Raw genomic sequence first — 15,262 nt, 5'->3', positions numbered from 1 at the left:
TGCTTTGTTTAAATTTAAAGGAAATCTATAGATCTTAGAATATTTTATTTTGGATGGTATCATGAGTTGAAGTTGATAACATCATGATGGTATCTTGTGAAGAGTTGAACACAAGATGCTATTTTCATTCAAGGGAATGGGGTCATACGCACATGGCATGTTTTTACTCACATACTAACTACATGCTGCATGAGACCCACTCCCGCTGTGGGTAACTGACTTTAGAGTCTTACTTTTCGATTGCTAATTTAAGAAGCTTCTTCTTACTTTTGAATGTTGATAGTTTCATGTTATTTCAGAGGTATTCCCCTGAAAAAATTTCCATCCTTATTTTTAGAGTTTCTTATTATGGAAAATTTAAAATATATGCAAACGCAAACAGACTAGTATGATGAACCCAAGTCACCCGTATTCAACAATTATCAGCTCAAGGTGAACTTTGTTTTATCTATTCCCTCACCTACTTCTGGCCTTCTAGTATTATTTAGAATCAAATCCTGACATCTTATAATTTCAGGCATAAATATTTCAATATGTAACTCTAAAAGACAAGGATTCAGATTCTTATGTACGTATGTATGTATTTTATTAATTTAGTAATCTCTATTCCCAATGTGAGGGTCTAACTCATGACTACAAGATCAAGAATTGCATGCTCTTCAGACTGAGCCAACCAGGCACCCTGACAAGGATTATTTTTCTTTTTTTTAAAGATTTTATTTATTTGAAAGAGAGAGACACAGTGAGGAGGGAACACAAGCAGGGGGAGTGGGAGAGGGAGAAGCAGGCTTCCCACCAAGTAGGGAGCCAGATGTGGGGCTCGATCCCAGGACCCTGGGGTCATGACCTGAGCCAAAGGCAGATGCTTAACGACTGAGCCACCCAGGTGCCCAAGGATTCTTTTTCATTTTTTATTTTATTTTTAAAGATTTTATTTTTAAGTAATCTCTATACCCAATGTTGTGCTCAAGCCCACAACCCCGAGATCAAGAGTTACATGCCCCCCGACTAAACCACCCAGGCTTCCCAAGGGTTCTTTTTTAAATAAAACAAAACCATAGTTCCATTTTGTACTTAAAAATGAATAATATTATATAATTTTGAACACAGTCAACGGATTATATTATAGTCAGTGATTCAAACCGAATCAGTTTTTGAGGAATGCTCTCATTTTGTACTGTAAGTAAGACAATGTGGTCTGCCTTCCTGTCTACAGAAGGAAGGGATTTGAGTTAAAACAAGGATAGAGATAGGCAAAGGGAAATGTGATCATACCTGTATAATACCTGGATTAGTGAGGGCTCTGACTGCAGGTCAGAGCTGGAATAAATGGTAAAAGGACGCTTTATTTCAATGATACTGGAGTATCTGATGGAACCAAGGTGCAGGAAGTCAGCAGGGGCCTGGAAGGGATCTGAACTGGGAAATGGGGTGGAGTCACCCCAGGGGAACCCTCTCCGTCATACAACCCTCCTCTCTCTCACCTATATTTCATTCCTCATGTGTTGGAAAAAGCTATGCTTAAGCCCCCAAATTTTCTCTACTTCTCTGTAAAAGAAACCAGCCAATGCTGGGATGAGAATATTTTAGTTATAATTGCAAGTTTCCAGGAAAAGGGGCTCTGATCGGGTCAGTTTGGGTTACATGTCCACTCTTGGTCTGGTCAGCAGTGACTGAGGGAGTGGGTCACATGTCACAAACATGGCTGTCAAAGTTTACCCATGTGGTCTGGTGAGGAGTCAGAACCTTCCAGAGAAAGCTAAGGGCCATGATCATGGTATGGGTTGTTGCCAAGGAAGACTGAGAGCAGGAGCATCTTTGGAGCTAAGGAGTCAATGGTGCATGACCATGTGTAGGGTCTCAGGCAGGAGGGCATTCCTCTCTCCCCATGCAACAGTGGACAGGTGTCCTCACTAGGGAAGGGATTCCATTCGGGGATGGGTTGTCAAGTTCAGCCAGCTCTGTGCTTCTCTCCCTGAGGGTTTTAGAACACAGACTCCCCTGCAAGTTTTTCTCCAGGTCCCAAAGTGAGAACCACCCTACAGGCCAGTGAGCGAGCTAGGATTAGTCTGCCTCTAGCTCAGTCTTGTCCCATGGCAGGTGGGGGCTGTGGGGTTGCAAGAGAAAACCCTTTAAAACTAGGTCCCCCATCCACCACAGGACCTAAAAGCAAGGCTAAGAGGCAGGAAAAGATGAAGGCACAGTACAATATGTAGAGGCGAGACAAAGTTAGAGGTTGGGAAAGAATCAAAGACTAAATTCAGCCGAAGTGCTTGAGGCAAGGCCTGACTAGGTGTGTTCATCTTCTTCACTGGGCCCTCCTTATTCTTAACTCCTTATTCTTTCTCTCTTTCCTTCCTTCCTTGCTTCCTCCCTCTCTCCTTTCATTCCCTTTTTCTACTACTTTCTTGCTCACTTTCCTTCCCTCTTTCTCTCCTTCTTTATTCAGTGTTCCTCCATCTGTGTTTTGAAGACCATCAACACAAATCACTTCAGAGGCTCCTTCAAGATTCAGATTCTAGACCTGGTTCCCAGACATTCAATCTGGCAGCCTTGGGGCCTGGCCTGGGAATCTGCCTTTTTCACAAGTCAGGAGATTTTGATACACACCCAAGTTGGAGCACCACTTGCTATGAGCGGAAACATTAGTCAGGTTGACCCCAGAATATTCCATTCATTCCTGTGCCTTTAAACAAGATGAATTTTCCTAATATAATTTCCCTACATTTCTGTGGTGATGGAGATGTGTGTAGGCAGCATACCGCAGTTGTTAGTGGAGGCATTTAAGTCTACACCCTAAATACCTCTCGTCCTGCCCCAGGAGCTGCCATAACAGCTGTCTGGTTCAAGAAAAGCTCCCGAAGCTCTCCTGGGCTGCCAGTCATGCCACCATCTCCCCAGATTAGGGAAGTGGTTTGTTTGCTTCCCTCGATTCAATAATGTATTCACACTCTTGAACATGGCATTGGTACCGTGAGTTGGCTAACAAAATAATAATTCTGTTTACATAGAAATTGTAAATTCTAATTTTTGAAATGTCACCAGCCTGGTTTGATATAATGGTATCTAGATTCGTGTGTCAAAATGCTCTTACTAGAAGAGAGTCTCCAGTGTGGAAAGTATAATAGCTACCCTGGGCTTACAGATGAGTCAGCCTGGGTGTATGAGGTCATCTTGGGCTGGTCCTGAAAGAACTGTTTCTTTTCAGTTCTTATTTTTAGAAACAGCTTTATGCTGTCTTTTGGCTAAGATCTAGCATCTGTTCTTATCAGTTTAATATCTGATATGTCCTTTATCTGAGGGCAATATATTAAATGGGTTTTAGGAGCAGGGAGATGGGGTAGGAACTTGCTCTGTCCACTCCATGCATTGAGCTGGAATTGCAGGGCCTCCAGGAATAGTGTGCCCCACTCCGGGGGCTTCAAACTTGTGATGGTGTTGGGGAGCCTGGCTGACACAGTGAGTAGAGCACGTGACTCTCCATCTTGAAGTCATGAGTTCGAGCACCATGTTGGGTATGGAGCCTTCTTAAAAAATAATAATAGCGTGGCTCAGTCAGTTAAGTGTCTGCTCTTGGTTTTGGCTCAGGTTGTGATCTCAGGGTCATGAAATCGAGCACCGCATTAGGCTCTGCGCTCAGTGCAGAGTCTGCCTGAGATTTTCTCTCCCTCTCCTTCTGCCCCTCCTGTTCATGCTCTCTGTCTCTTTCTCTCTAAGATAAATAAATAAATCTTTTAAAATAATAATAATGATAATTAAAACAATAAATTGAAAACAGCTTTGTTGAGATATAATTTACATAGTAGGGGTGCCTGGCTGGCTCAGTCTGTAGTGCATGAGACTCTTGATCTCAGGGTCATGGTCATGAGTTTGAGTCCCATGTTGGGCACAGAGTTTGCTTGAAGAAAATTGACATACAGTAGACTCACCCGTTATGAGGTTACGGTAGATGCGTTTTAGCAGATCTCTGTATTTACATGTATATTATGAATGAATCCCATTTTCCAACACTTCCACCCATCCAAAAGGCTCCCTTCACCTGTTGGAGAGGAAACCTGCAGGTCATTTCCACTCTGTCAGCTGGCAGAGAACAGGAGAGGATAGTTTACGGAACGTTGCTTCAACACTCAACCTTTGTTCTCAGATTTCAACTGATGATACATATTTTTTAGAGAAAAGGCATTGCATGTCTATTACAGGATGCAATTGTTGAAAACAGGTTTTTTCTGAAACTTGCTAATGTCATTGATCAGGTAAGATTTATCATATGCCTATGAACTTAATCACAATTTCATATGTATTTTACTGTATAGGAAGATCCATGTAAAACTACATGATCTATTGCAAGCATACCAGTCTGTGGCGCACATGTTTTATAATCACCTTAATTCTTGGGTTCACAGGAATGGGCTGCAGCTCCTAAACGTGATAAAGATGTGATATTCTGTGAATGTGCTCAATGCATCTGTTTTGGAGTGCATAGCTTCTGGTTCAAATATCTTTGCATGTATATTGCTTTGGAATTACTTTCTCAGCTTTGGAGGCATTCTCCAAACACTTTCTGACATAGCCCACATTCCGGGGTATTTGCAGAAGAGCTACCGCTCTCCCCCCATGATCCATTTCCGGCTGCACAGCTGAGTGGCCCAAAGAGGAAAGAGTATCTAGTGGTTTGGAGAATTTAGTTCAGTGGGCCCTGGAGGTCTTTATTTTTAACAGTATGATTAAACAATATTTCTGACAGCACAGGAAATTAGACACATGTTTATGAAGTGTTTCTTTGGAAAAGGGCACAATGCCAGGGTATAAAGCAATGATTTATATACTTCATTCATTAAAAAGAAATTTTAACAGCAACTATGGGCTAGGTGTGGTGGGAGATAGGAAGTTGAGTCATTTTCATCTTCAAGCGTGTACCATCTTAGGAGGAAACAGGACCTGGGTGTTATTCTTCAGGCGATCTGTGTTTGCTGATGAACTTTGGAAACCTACATGTTCTTTCCTTGGTTGGGTTTGGCAGAAAAATCGTTTCTGAATTACTCTGGAGACAGAAACCTTTTGCTTCCCCTGAACACAAGTTTCTTTTGATCAGAAGAGCGTGAGTTAAGTGGATCCAGTTGATTTTGTGAAGGTGCATTTGCAGCTTATGAGATCTTTCATCTTAACCTTGATGGTAGCAAATTTCTGTACCCGTCATTGAGGGGACACAGCAGGTTCCGAAGGGGCCCTGACCGGGAGCCAGACCCAACCTGGGTGCTGATTCTGGCTTTGCTGTTAATCAGCAGGGTGATCTTTGGCATTAACGTTGACTTCCCCAGGGTCTTGGTTGTTTAAGCTAGAAAAGGAGGGCACTCGTGGGGATAAGTTTTTAGGTCCCTTTCAGCAAGAAAATTCCATGAGGCTTTTTTCACTGAGGAAACAAATCCCTGGCAAGCCCTTGTCTAATAATTACTGTTAGGTAACCCTCCTAAGGCTTTATGACTTTTCCAGTCTGCAGGTGGTGCACATTTTTTCTTTCCTTAGGTTTATAATGGAGCAAAGTCAAGAAACATGTTACTGATATGTATTGAGGTTTTAAACATTGATTTTTGCCTGAATAGTAATGAGAAAATTAACTTTTGTGTTTTCTGTTTTTGTTTTTGTCTTTTTTGGTTTGGGTTTATTGACCCAACCCCCTTTAAAGATTGATTTATTTGAGGAGCGGCAGAGAGGGAGAGTCTTAAGCAGACTCTGCACTGAGCTTGGAGCCCCACACAGACGCGATCCCATAGTCCTGAGATCAGGACCTGAGCTGAAATCAAGTCAAATTCGTAACTGACTGTGCCACCCAGGCATCCCAAACTTTTGTGTTATATAGATACACACACACACACACACACACACCCTTTCTACCACGAAAATGAGAAAATCAAATCATTAATGTAGGCAAATTAGAAGTCAGATTTTGGAGTTTTAGTGTTATCTCTCCTGTCCTCCTCCAACCTCCAATTCCAAGACTGATAAACCATGAAGATGGTGACAGAGGTCATATGACACCCGCATCCCAATGTCCCACATTCTTAAATAAAAAGGATAAAGTCCCTGTTTTTATAATGTAAAAAGTAGTATTTGTTCATCTTTTAAGTTTTAAGGATTACTTCTCAGTTATCTGAAAAAGCTGTGATACAGTCTTCGTGAAGAACAAAGGATGTTCTTCATAACAAAGAACCACAGAACACCAAAAACATAAAAATTGAAGATTCGGTGTTTTTCCTGCTTTCTGGAAACATGATGTGAAGCAACTGGGCATAGGGAACCCTGGTACATTTTGATAAAATTCAAATATCAGGTCTTAGAAAGATCTGTAAGTCTTCATTCTCATGAAACAAATAATCTGTTCTTCAACTTTAAAAAAGCGTATCAAGAAAATCAACCTCAAAATTTAGGTAAAGTTTAGGTGTTAAGTCAAGTCTCCAATTTCGTTAGTCGTGGAAAGTATGATGATCATATAATCAGAAAACAGTTCCTTCCTGTCCTCAGCTGAAAATGGAAAATAAAGTGCCTGCATGTGATACAGGCTTGGGATGAAAGGCCAGAATTGTGGGGAGGCAGGAGCTAGTTCAGACACAGAGAGGCAATGACCAGGAAGGATCTGATAGCACGCGGGTGATTTAGATAGTAACGAGTGGGCATAGAGTTTTACAAGGCTAGATGTACACAATATAAAAGTAAGTTTTTTAAAAAAAAAGAGTAAGTTTCAAGCAAATTAGGTCCTGCTGCAAATGACAGAAAACCCAAAGTCCAGTGGCTTAAACACGATTCAAATGTTTTCTCTAAACAGTTGTGTGAAAGGTGCCCCAACCAACAGGAGCCCAGGTTCCTTCTACCTGGTTGCTCACATCCTTAATGTGAAGCTTCACCTTATGGGCCAAGACAGCTCTTCAAGTCCCATCTAGGCAGCAAAATGAATGAAGGGGGAAGAGAACAAGCTTCTCTATTTAAGGATACTTCCTGGAAGTGGCAAATACCAACTCTTACATCCCACTGCCTAGAATTAAGTCACATGGTCACAACCAAATGCATGGGAGGTTGGGATTCTGGTGGAGGTTGGGTTTCTTGATTCTGGGTACTTGGTGCTCAGTTAAAAATTCGGGTTCTATTGTCACAGAAGAGTACCTCTGTGTGCCAAAGGCTTTAACCCTGCCCCGAGAGCATTCTGGCCCTTGCCTTCTACTTCCGATAGATTGTCAAGCTCGACTGGAGTGTCTAGACTGGGTGCTGTCATGTCAGCAAGTCCATGTGATTTAAGGTCATTTAGGGTGGGGTCTTTGGGTCATGAGGTAGTAGTACAGCTTCAAGGAGGGCTCGGGACTGAGAATCAATTTATGGGAAACCAGCAGGACCTATGAACTCTGGTTTCAGCTTGGACGGGCTTTCCTGGTTAGCAGCACTCCATGGATGTTGCCATTCATTGATGCCAAGAGAGTACACTGCCGTGACTCCACAGGGAGAGGACAATGGAAGCTCCACTTTGGGTACTTTCCTGGACTCTGCCCTCTGTACTTCTATCCTTGGCTGATTTTAATCTGTATCCTTTTGTTTTAATTAACTGTAACTGCGAGTACAACAGCTTTTACTGAGTTCTGTGAGACTCTCCAGTGAATGACTGAAACTGGGGATGCTTTGGGGAATCCCACAAACTTGTAATTGGTCTCAGAAGTGAGAGTGGTTTGACGTGGACTGTGTTCATGCTACCTGCATAGCTTCGCAACCGTTCCCTGGTAAAGGCACAATGGAACGAAAGGGCTGGCCTGCTTCTGGCCAGAGGCTCTATGCGCGCCAGGCCTCACTGTCTGACCCGAAAATAAAGGTTCTAGTATCTGAATAAGCTTGTAATTCAGTCAGGACATCCCAACATACTGCAACAAAAGACATCTGCTATCAAGGAAGGGGAGAACGTTGGAAGAGAAAAGTAAGCCATCACAAAATCGAACTTGCCCTTTCAACCACCCAAATATCTATACACCTATCTTCCAACATGTAGTACTGATTCATCCCTTTTGCAAAAGCAACGACCTCAAAGTCCCATTCAAGCACACCCTTCAGCTCCAAAGCCTGCTTCGTGGATGGTGTCCAGAGCTATTCATCAGTGTGGAGGGGCTCCTGGTGGTTTGGAAACCCATTCACCTAAAGAAAAGCTCTGCTTCAAAATGAGCAATATACAAAGGTTCAGTAGGAAAAATAGTTATAGCAAAAACCCCCATTTGGAAAGGGGAGTCAAGAAGAACACCCAGCTGTCCTTGGCCCACAGCAGTGATCAAATCCTATGGGAACAGGAATGGTGAGGACCCCCTTCGCTGGCAACAGAGTAAGTTATTTGGTTGGCCCATGTGAATATCTCTGGCTCTGGAACAATTCTTCTTGCCCAGTATCCTCCTGTCCCTGCCCTAGAGGAGGTCTTCCTTGTCCCTCACGTTTAAAAGCCCCATCAGAAGTGAGCATTAGAGAATATTTGCTGCCTGGGAACTGAACAGATATAGGGTCCTGGGAGTTGCTTAAGGGACTGGTCAGTCCCCTGCAATTTGGGGCTAGTTTGCAGTTTTCTTATCAATATGATTAATATCTTCACAAACCTCTCGGTTTCTGATATGCTTGTTTCTGGTCTGTTCCTCTTCAGGATTGCCAGATTTAGTAAACCCTAAGAAAACAGGATTCCCAGTGAAGCCTGAATTCAGCGGTACTTTAGAGGTAAAATATTTGAGACAGCCTTACCCTAAAAAATTATTCGCTCTGCTCTCCTACCTGCTTGTCTTCAATCTAATGACCATTGCCCTCAGACAGGAAGACAACGCCCGTACACTGATGTTTGCCTCTTGACTGGCTCTCACCGTCTACAGACAGAAAAACTGAGACAGGAAGCTTTGTGAAACCACGAGGCCCCAGTAAAACTGCCTACCCAGGCTGCCTTTGCATGGAGTGTAGGGGCTTCGGTTTTTTAATTCAGAAAGACTCCAAATTATCAGGTTGTGAGTCAAATTACATTGGAGACTCCAGACAGAAAGGGCTTCCTTGGCAGAACAAATTCTTCATTCTGCTTCCAGGCTGCCTGGCTTTTCCCCTCAAGCTCACCTCTCTTTTAGACTTTTCAGGAAGTGGCAGGAAGCAGCTGAATGTGACCCAGGTTCTGAAATTTTCCAGCCATTTTTTCCGGATGCTCTGCCTCGGTCAGTAGGCAGTACGCCTTCTAAGGTAGCAATGGGAATGTGCTACCCAATGTCTCATGGCCATGTCCTAAAGTTCATAATTTTTCCTACCTGCCTACGGAGTCCTTGGCGTTCAGCTGCTTGATCAGTGCACCATCTTCGGTTCTGTTAGGACTGGAGTCAGGTGCGGGCATCAGAAGTCACAAAATAATAGTCACTGAAGCAGGTTATATTAGTTTCCTTTTGTTACTCTAACAAATTCCCACAAACTTAGTGGCTTAAAACAATGCACATTTATTCTCTTATAGTTTTAGAGGTCTAACATCAGAAATGAGATTTCTGGAACTAAAGCCAAGGACCTGCAAAGCTGGTTCCTTCTGGAGCAACTAGGGGAGAATCTGTTTCCTTGACTTTTCCAGTTCCTCAAGGTCACTCATGCTCCTTGGTTTATTATGTCCCTTCTTTCTGTTTTCAAGGTGAATCCCTCTAAACTCAGCTGCTAATATCTCCGTCTCTGACATTCCTACCTCCTTCTTACAAGCCCCCTTTTGTTGACATGGGACCCACCCAGATCATTTCCTCTCTCAATGTTCTCAACTTATCTGCAACATCCCTTTTGTAAGATAACATATTCACAGTTTCCAGGAATTAGGATGTGAACTTCCCTTTTGAGGGGAAGTAGGGAAGGAATACTACTCTATCTATTACAACAAGGAAGTTTATTTTTCTCTCAGTTAAATGGAGGCCATCATTATCAGTACAGGGGAGGCAATGATCATGAGGAGCTCAGGCTGCTTTTGCCTTGTCCTGCTTCCATCCTCTGGAGGCAGCCTCCACTGCATGATCCAGGAAGACCCCTCAGACTGTAGACAGAGCATCCAAATTCTAACCAGCAGGACAAGCAAGGGGAAAAAGAAGGACTTGCAACCTCTTTTCAAACATATTTCTTGAGAGTTGTACTCTTGGCTTCCATGAACATCCTTTTGGCCAAAACTTGGTCATACGGCCACACCTAGTGAAAAGTGTGACTGAGAAGTATAGACATTATTCTGGACAGACCCATGCCCAGCTTAAAAAGGGGGGGGGGGGGCTCAGGCACGTGGTGGCTCAGTTGGTTGAACATCTGACTCTTGGTTTCAACTCAGATCATGACCTCAGGATCATGAGGTCAAGCCCTGCATCGGGTTCTGTGCTCAGTAGAGAGTCTGCTTGAGATTCTCTCTCTCTCTCTCTCCCTCACCTTCTGCTGCTCCCCCCTTCACCTCTCTAAAATAAATAAATAAAATCTTTTTAGAAATTGGGGTTTCTACCACTACAAGGGAAAAGGAGGATATCTTTGGGGGGACATCCAGTAGTCCCTACAGTGTTTCTAACTTTCTAAAATTGTATGTACATTTTGGGTGGAAAATGAATTTAATTCACTTGCAAGTGTGCTAAATTCCAGAAGCAGATGGATTTTACCTAAAAGCTACTAGTCTCATGCTGATCTTTGGAGTAATGTAGCAAGTTCTCTGTGTAGCCCTGAGACCAATGTTCCCAAAGGAAGGAAGGAAGGAAGGAAGGAAGGAAGGAAGGAAGGAAGGAAGGAAGGAAGAGAAACATTCATATAAATACCTTCCAGGAGAGAACATAAAATGGAAGTTCGATGATTTCAGAAATAAATAAAAGAGCTTTTCCTCCAGAACTTCGAGTGTACTGAGTGATCTACCGATTACCAGTAAGTGGGTAATTTGAGTTCTTACTGAATGAGGGTGTGGTGGCTGGAGGAGGTGCATCTCAGAGTAGAAGTAATGCACCAGGGGATGGAGAAGCAGGAGATGGGGATGCTTCCCTGAGCTTCCCATAAGATTCATGAAGGCTGCATGGGCATACCTCTTGGGAATGGGCTTTGGGTGAGGCCCCATTGGGGATCCTGCCCTCTCATCTACAGGTAGAAGCCCTCTTGCTCTCCTAACTCACACCTCTTACTAATCAAATCACATCAGGGATAGCCCCTGAGATGTCCTCTCTTGGCCCACTTCTTTATTCCTACATTATTGCCATGATTATCATCCAGTCACTATTGTCTCTTGCTAAGATTTCTACAAAGATTTCTACAAAACTGAGATGTTTGGTGAGATGCTACTCTTCAATACATTTTGCACATTACATCCAGAAGGATCTTTCTAGAATGCAAAGCTGATCATCTCATGTTATAGTTTAAATTGCGTCTCTGCAAAAAAATTGTGGTAGAGTCCTAATTCCAGGTGCTCAGAATGTGACTTTATTTGGAGATAGAGACTTTACAGAGGTGGTCAAAGTAAGACAAGATCATTAGAGGCCCTACAATAATAACTCTTCACGCTGCTGGAATTAGTTCCTCAGTCCTCTTTTCCCTTCTAGGCTGTCCATTATAGGAAGGGAAAAACCTTGTCTGCTGTTCCCCAGTAAGTCCTTGAGATTTAGCATGATGTATACTTGGCACCCATAAATGGATGTGGGACAACTGGTCAAATGAATGAATGATATATTTTCCGTGTAAATTGTGTATTTCTATTTCCATGTTTACCCCAACTTTTGTTTTAAAGTTTTCAAACACAGAATGAAGTCGAAAAAATTATAGGGTGAACAGACATATATGAAACACCTAGATTGTAGAATTAATGCTTGGCTATGTTTGTTTTATCACAGGCCTCTCCACCCACCAATATCTCTTATTTGACTATGAGTTTCAAGTCATAGATGCCCCAAGGTCCCTGGGAAACATGCATGTTCAGTTTAGTAGATATCCCCAGGGCAGCAGACTACAAATATTCCTGAAACTATATCCTTAGTCCTTTGTGCTAATGCCATGATCATATGGATTTATAACTGGAATTTAAAGGTGGAGTTCTGTAGAAATATCAAGTATTTCCCTGATTCTCGATCCTTACCTATTTTCAGATTAGGTGTATATTTAAGATTAATATAGATACTGCCCAGGTAAACCAAGAAGAGCTCTGTGATGGCTGAGAAGCTAAATCAATGGGTCCATAACTGAAATGGAACAGAGGACACCTCATCTGGGGGGTGCCGCCATTGTCCTGCTCAGTCGGGGTCAGAGAGGGTGAACCAAATTGTGGAACTTCCCTCCCGGGTTGTGGTAGCACCTGATCCCTCCTGACCACCCCAGCCCTCGTGAGATTCCAGGAAAATCCAGTAGGACACTCCTGCAGCTGATAATGGAGACAGCATGGGAAGGGGGCCACCATCATGTCTAAACCGTAGTGAGCCCCATCCCTGATGTGCCCTAGACCTTCATGAGCAATGGCAGGAAACCAAGTCAATTTCTGTGATTTCTTCCCTGACATCATCTTGCTCTACTCTTTCTAGAGCTATTAGCTTTACTCCACAGTACACATTCTGGGGGGCTTCTTCTGCATAAGTTCTGGCTACATTTGTTATTTAAAAAAAAAAAAAAAAACTTTTTTTTTTTTTTTTTTTTTTAGTGGATTTACACTTTAGAGTTTTGGGTGACTCCAGTACACAAACTCTCAGGGCACATGGTGGCGCATGGTGGCTTTGCTGTAGGAAGTTTACAGCTGACGCATGGGCAGTGTCTCCGTGGGAAATGATACCCCGCATCACTGCAGATGAATAGAAGCCAACAACACAACCCAGGAAAAGACCCCAGGTGGCACCACATCTTCACTTTACCAAAACTGAATTATTCCAGGGCTGTGAAAACGAAATTAACGTAAGAGATAAAATATGTGGTTTTAACAAGTTTCCCTACCCATGCTGCCTTTTTAATGCCGAAAGTGCTTATCATGTAGTATTCACTGATTTGCCTATTAATAGGAGAGAAATTTAAAATGTCTCCCCTATAAATGGTGAGGATCTCTCGTAAGGAAGAACATCCAGCAATGAGTAAATTAATCTTGTATGTAACTGAAAACAAGTCCATGACTGCAGTTAGGAGAGCCAATATATCCATGGTTTGTTTCAGATCATTTAAATTGGTTTCTGACTCTTGGCAGTTGTAAGAATCCTCACTCTGCCCTTATCAATGAATTCCTCCTTCCTTTCTTAAACTTTAGTTACATATATATATTTAACATTAATAGTAAATTCTTCAAAGATTTTATTTTTTAAAGTAATCGCTATGCCCAGCATGGTGCTCGAACTCACAACCCTGAGATCAAGAGTCTCTCTCTTGATCTCTCCACTAACTCTCTCTCTAGACTAGATCTCATTAGTCTCTCTCCACTAACTGAGCCAGCTGGGTGCTCTTAACCTTAACAATAAATACTTTAAATCTGATGGCAAATAATTTTGAAATCATGCATATTTGTGAGAAGAGCAAAGAAAAACAAAAGGTACCCATGTCCTAAATATCCCAGTACAGGCACTGTTGATAGTCCAGGGCATTTGTTTTTCTGCTAGATTCTGTGCTTTTTGTTTAAGTCAGAGACTTACGTTGCATGTGTTTTGTTTAATTTTTGTTTGCCTGTTTTTCATAGCGTAAACATACAGATAAAATTCTGTATTCCTTTTAATCTTTGATTTTAACACAATCATTTTCTAATGTTAGGATATGATCTTCATAACTATACAATTTAGTTTTGAAGTCAACTTATGGAAGTATAGTTTATATGAAAGTATAACTTATATAAAATAAAACACAGCCAGGGCACCTGGGTGGCTCAGTCGGTTAAGCGTCTAACTCTTGGTTTCAGCTCAGGTCATGATCTCAGTCTGCATTGGACTCCGAGCTCAGCTCAGAATCTGCTTGAGACTCTCTCTCCCTTTTCCCCTCTGCCCTGCTCTCTCTCTGACTCTCTGTCAAATAAATAAATAAAATATTTTTAAAAAGATTTTATTTATTTATTTGACAGGGAGAGAGAGAGAGATCACAAGTAGGCAGAGAGGCAGAGAGAGAGGGGGAAGCAGGCTCCCTGCTGAGCAGAGAGCCCGATGCAGGGCTCGATCTCAGGCCCTGGGATCATGACCTGAGCCGAAGGCAGATGCTTTAATCCACTGAGCCACCCAGGCACCCCAAAAATAAAATATTTTGTAAAAATAAGAAAATTAAACACATCCACTGTGTGTGTGTGTGTGTATACAGTTTTAAAACCACACACACATATACAGTTTTAAAACCATATATATATATATATACATATATATTTTTCTTTCTTTCTTTTTTTTTTTTTTTACAAGTAGGCAGAGAGAGAGAGGAGGAAGCAGGCTCCCTGCTGAGCAGAGAGCCCAATGTGGGGCTCGATCCCAGGACCCCAGGATCATGACCTGAGTCGAAGGCAGAGGCTTTAACCCACTGAGCCACCCAGGCGCCCCCATACATATATTTTTTTAATGAGTTTTAACACATGGAATACCTGTGCAAGTACCTCCCTATTCAAGAAACGGATTTTTCTACCCCCTTAAATGTACCCTCCTGACCCTCTGCAGTCTGCACCACCACAGCCTCCCACTCCCTGCTGCCACCTCTCAGACATCCATTCATCTGGTGTACATTATGATCCATTAGTTTTGCCAACTTGGAACCTACACTAAGTATATCATTTTTGCGGCTGTCTTCCTCTACTCAGTGTGTCTTGGGGACCCATCCATGCTATTGTGTGTATCAGTAGCTTGCTTCTTTGGATGTATAAGTAGTACTTTAGTGTATGGACGTGACTACAGTTTGTTTATCCTTTCATCATGGGTTGTTTCCAGTTTTTCTCAATTATAAATAATGCTTCTATGAACATGCAAGTGGAAGTCTTTGTGTGGACATATGTTTTCATTTTCTTGGGTAAGCCCTGGAAGTGAACATGTGAGCCATTTATTAATTAGGCTGTTTGTCTCACTGGGTTTCAGGAGGTTTTTAAATATATCCTTATATATTAGTCAGATATGCATACTTAGATATGTGTACTGTTAATATTTTCTCCCAATGTGTTGCTTGCCTTTTGGTTTTATTAGTGGTATATCTGGAACAGCTGAAGTATAATTTACCATTTTTTTCTTTCATAATTCAGGATTTTTATGTTTAGTCTAAGACTTTGTCTACTCCAATGTCAGGAAAATCATCTCCTATGTGTTCTTTCAGAAAATCT

This window comes from Enhydra lutris, unplaced genomic scaffold (genome assembly GCF_002288905.1).
Source record: "Enhydra lutris kenyoni isolate GAN:26980312 unplaced genomic scaffold, ASM228890v2 scaffoldscaffold43, whole genome shotgun sequence".
In the NCBI taxonomy this organism is placed as follows: Eukaryota; Metazoa; Chordata; class Mammalia; order Carnivora; family Mustelidae; genus Enhydra; species Enhydra lutris.
This window is presented reverse-complemented; position numbering follows the sequence as displayed.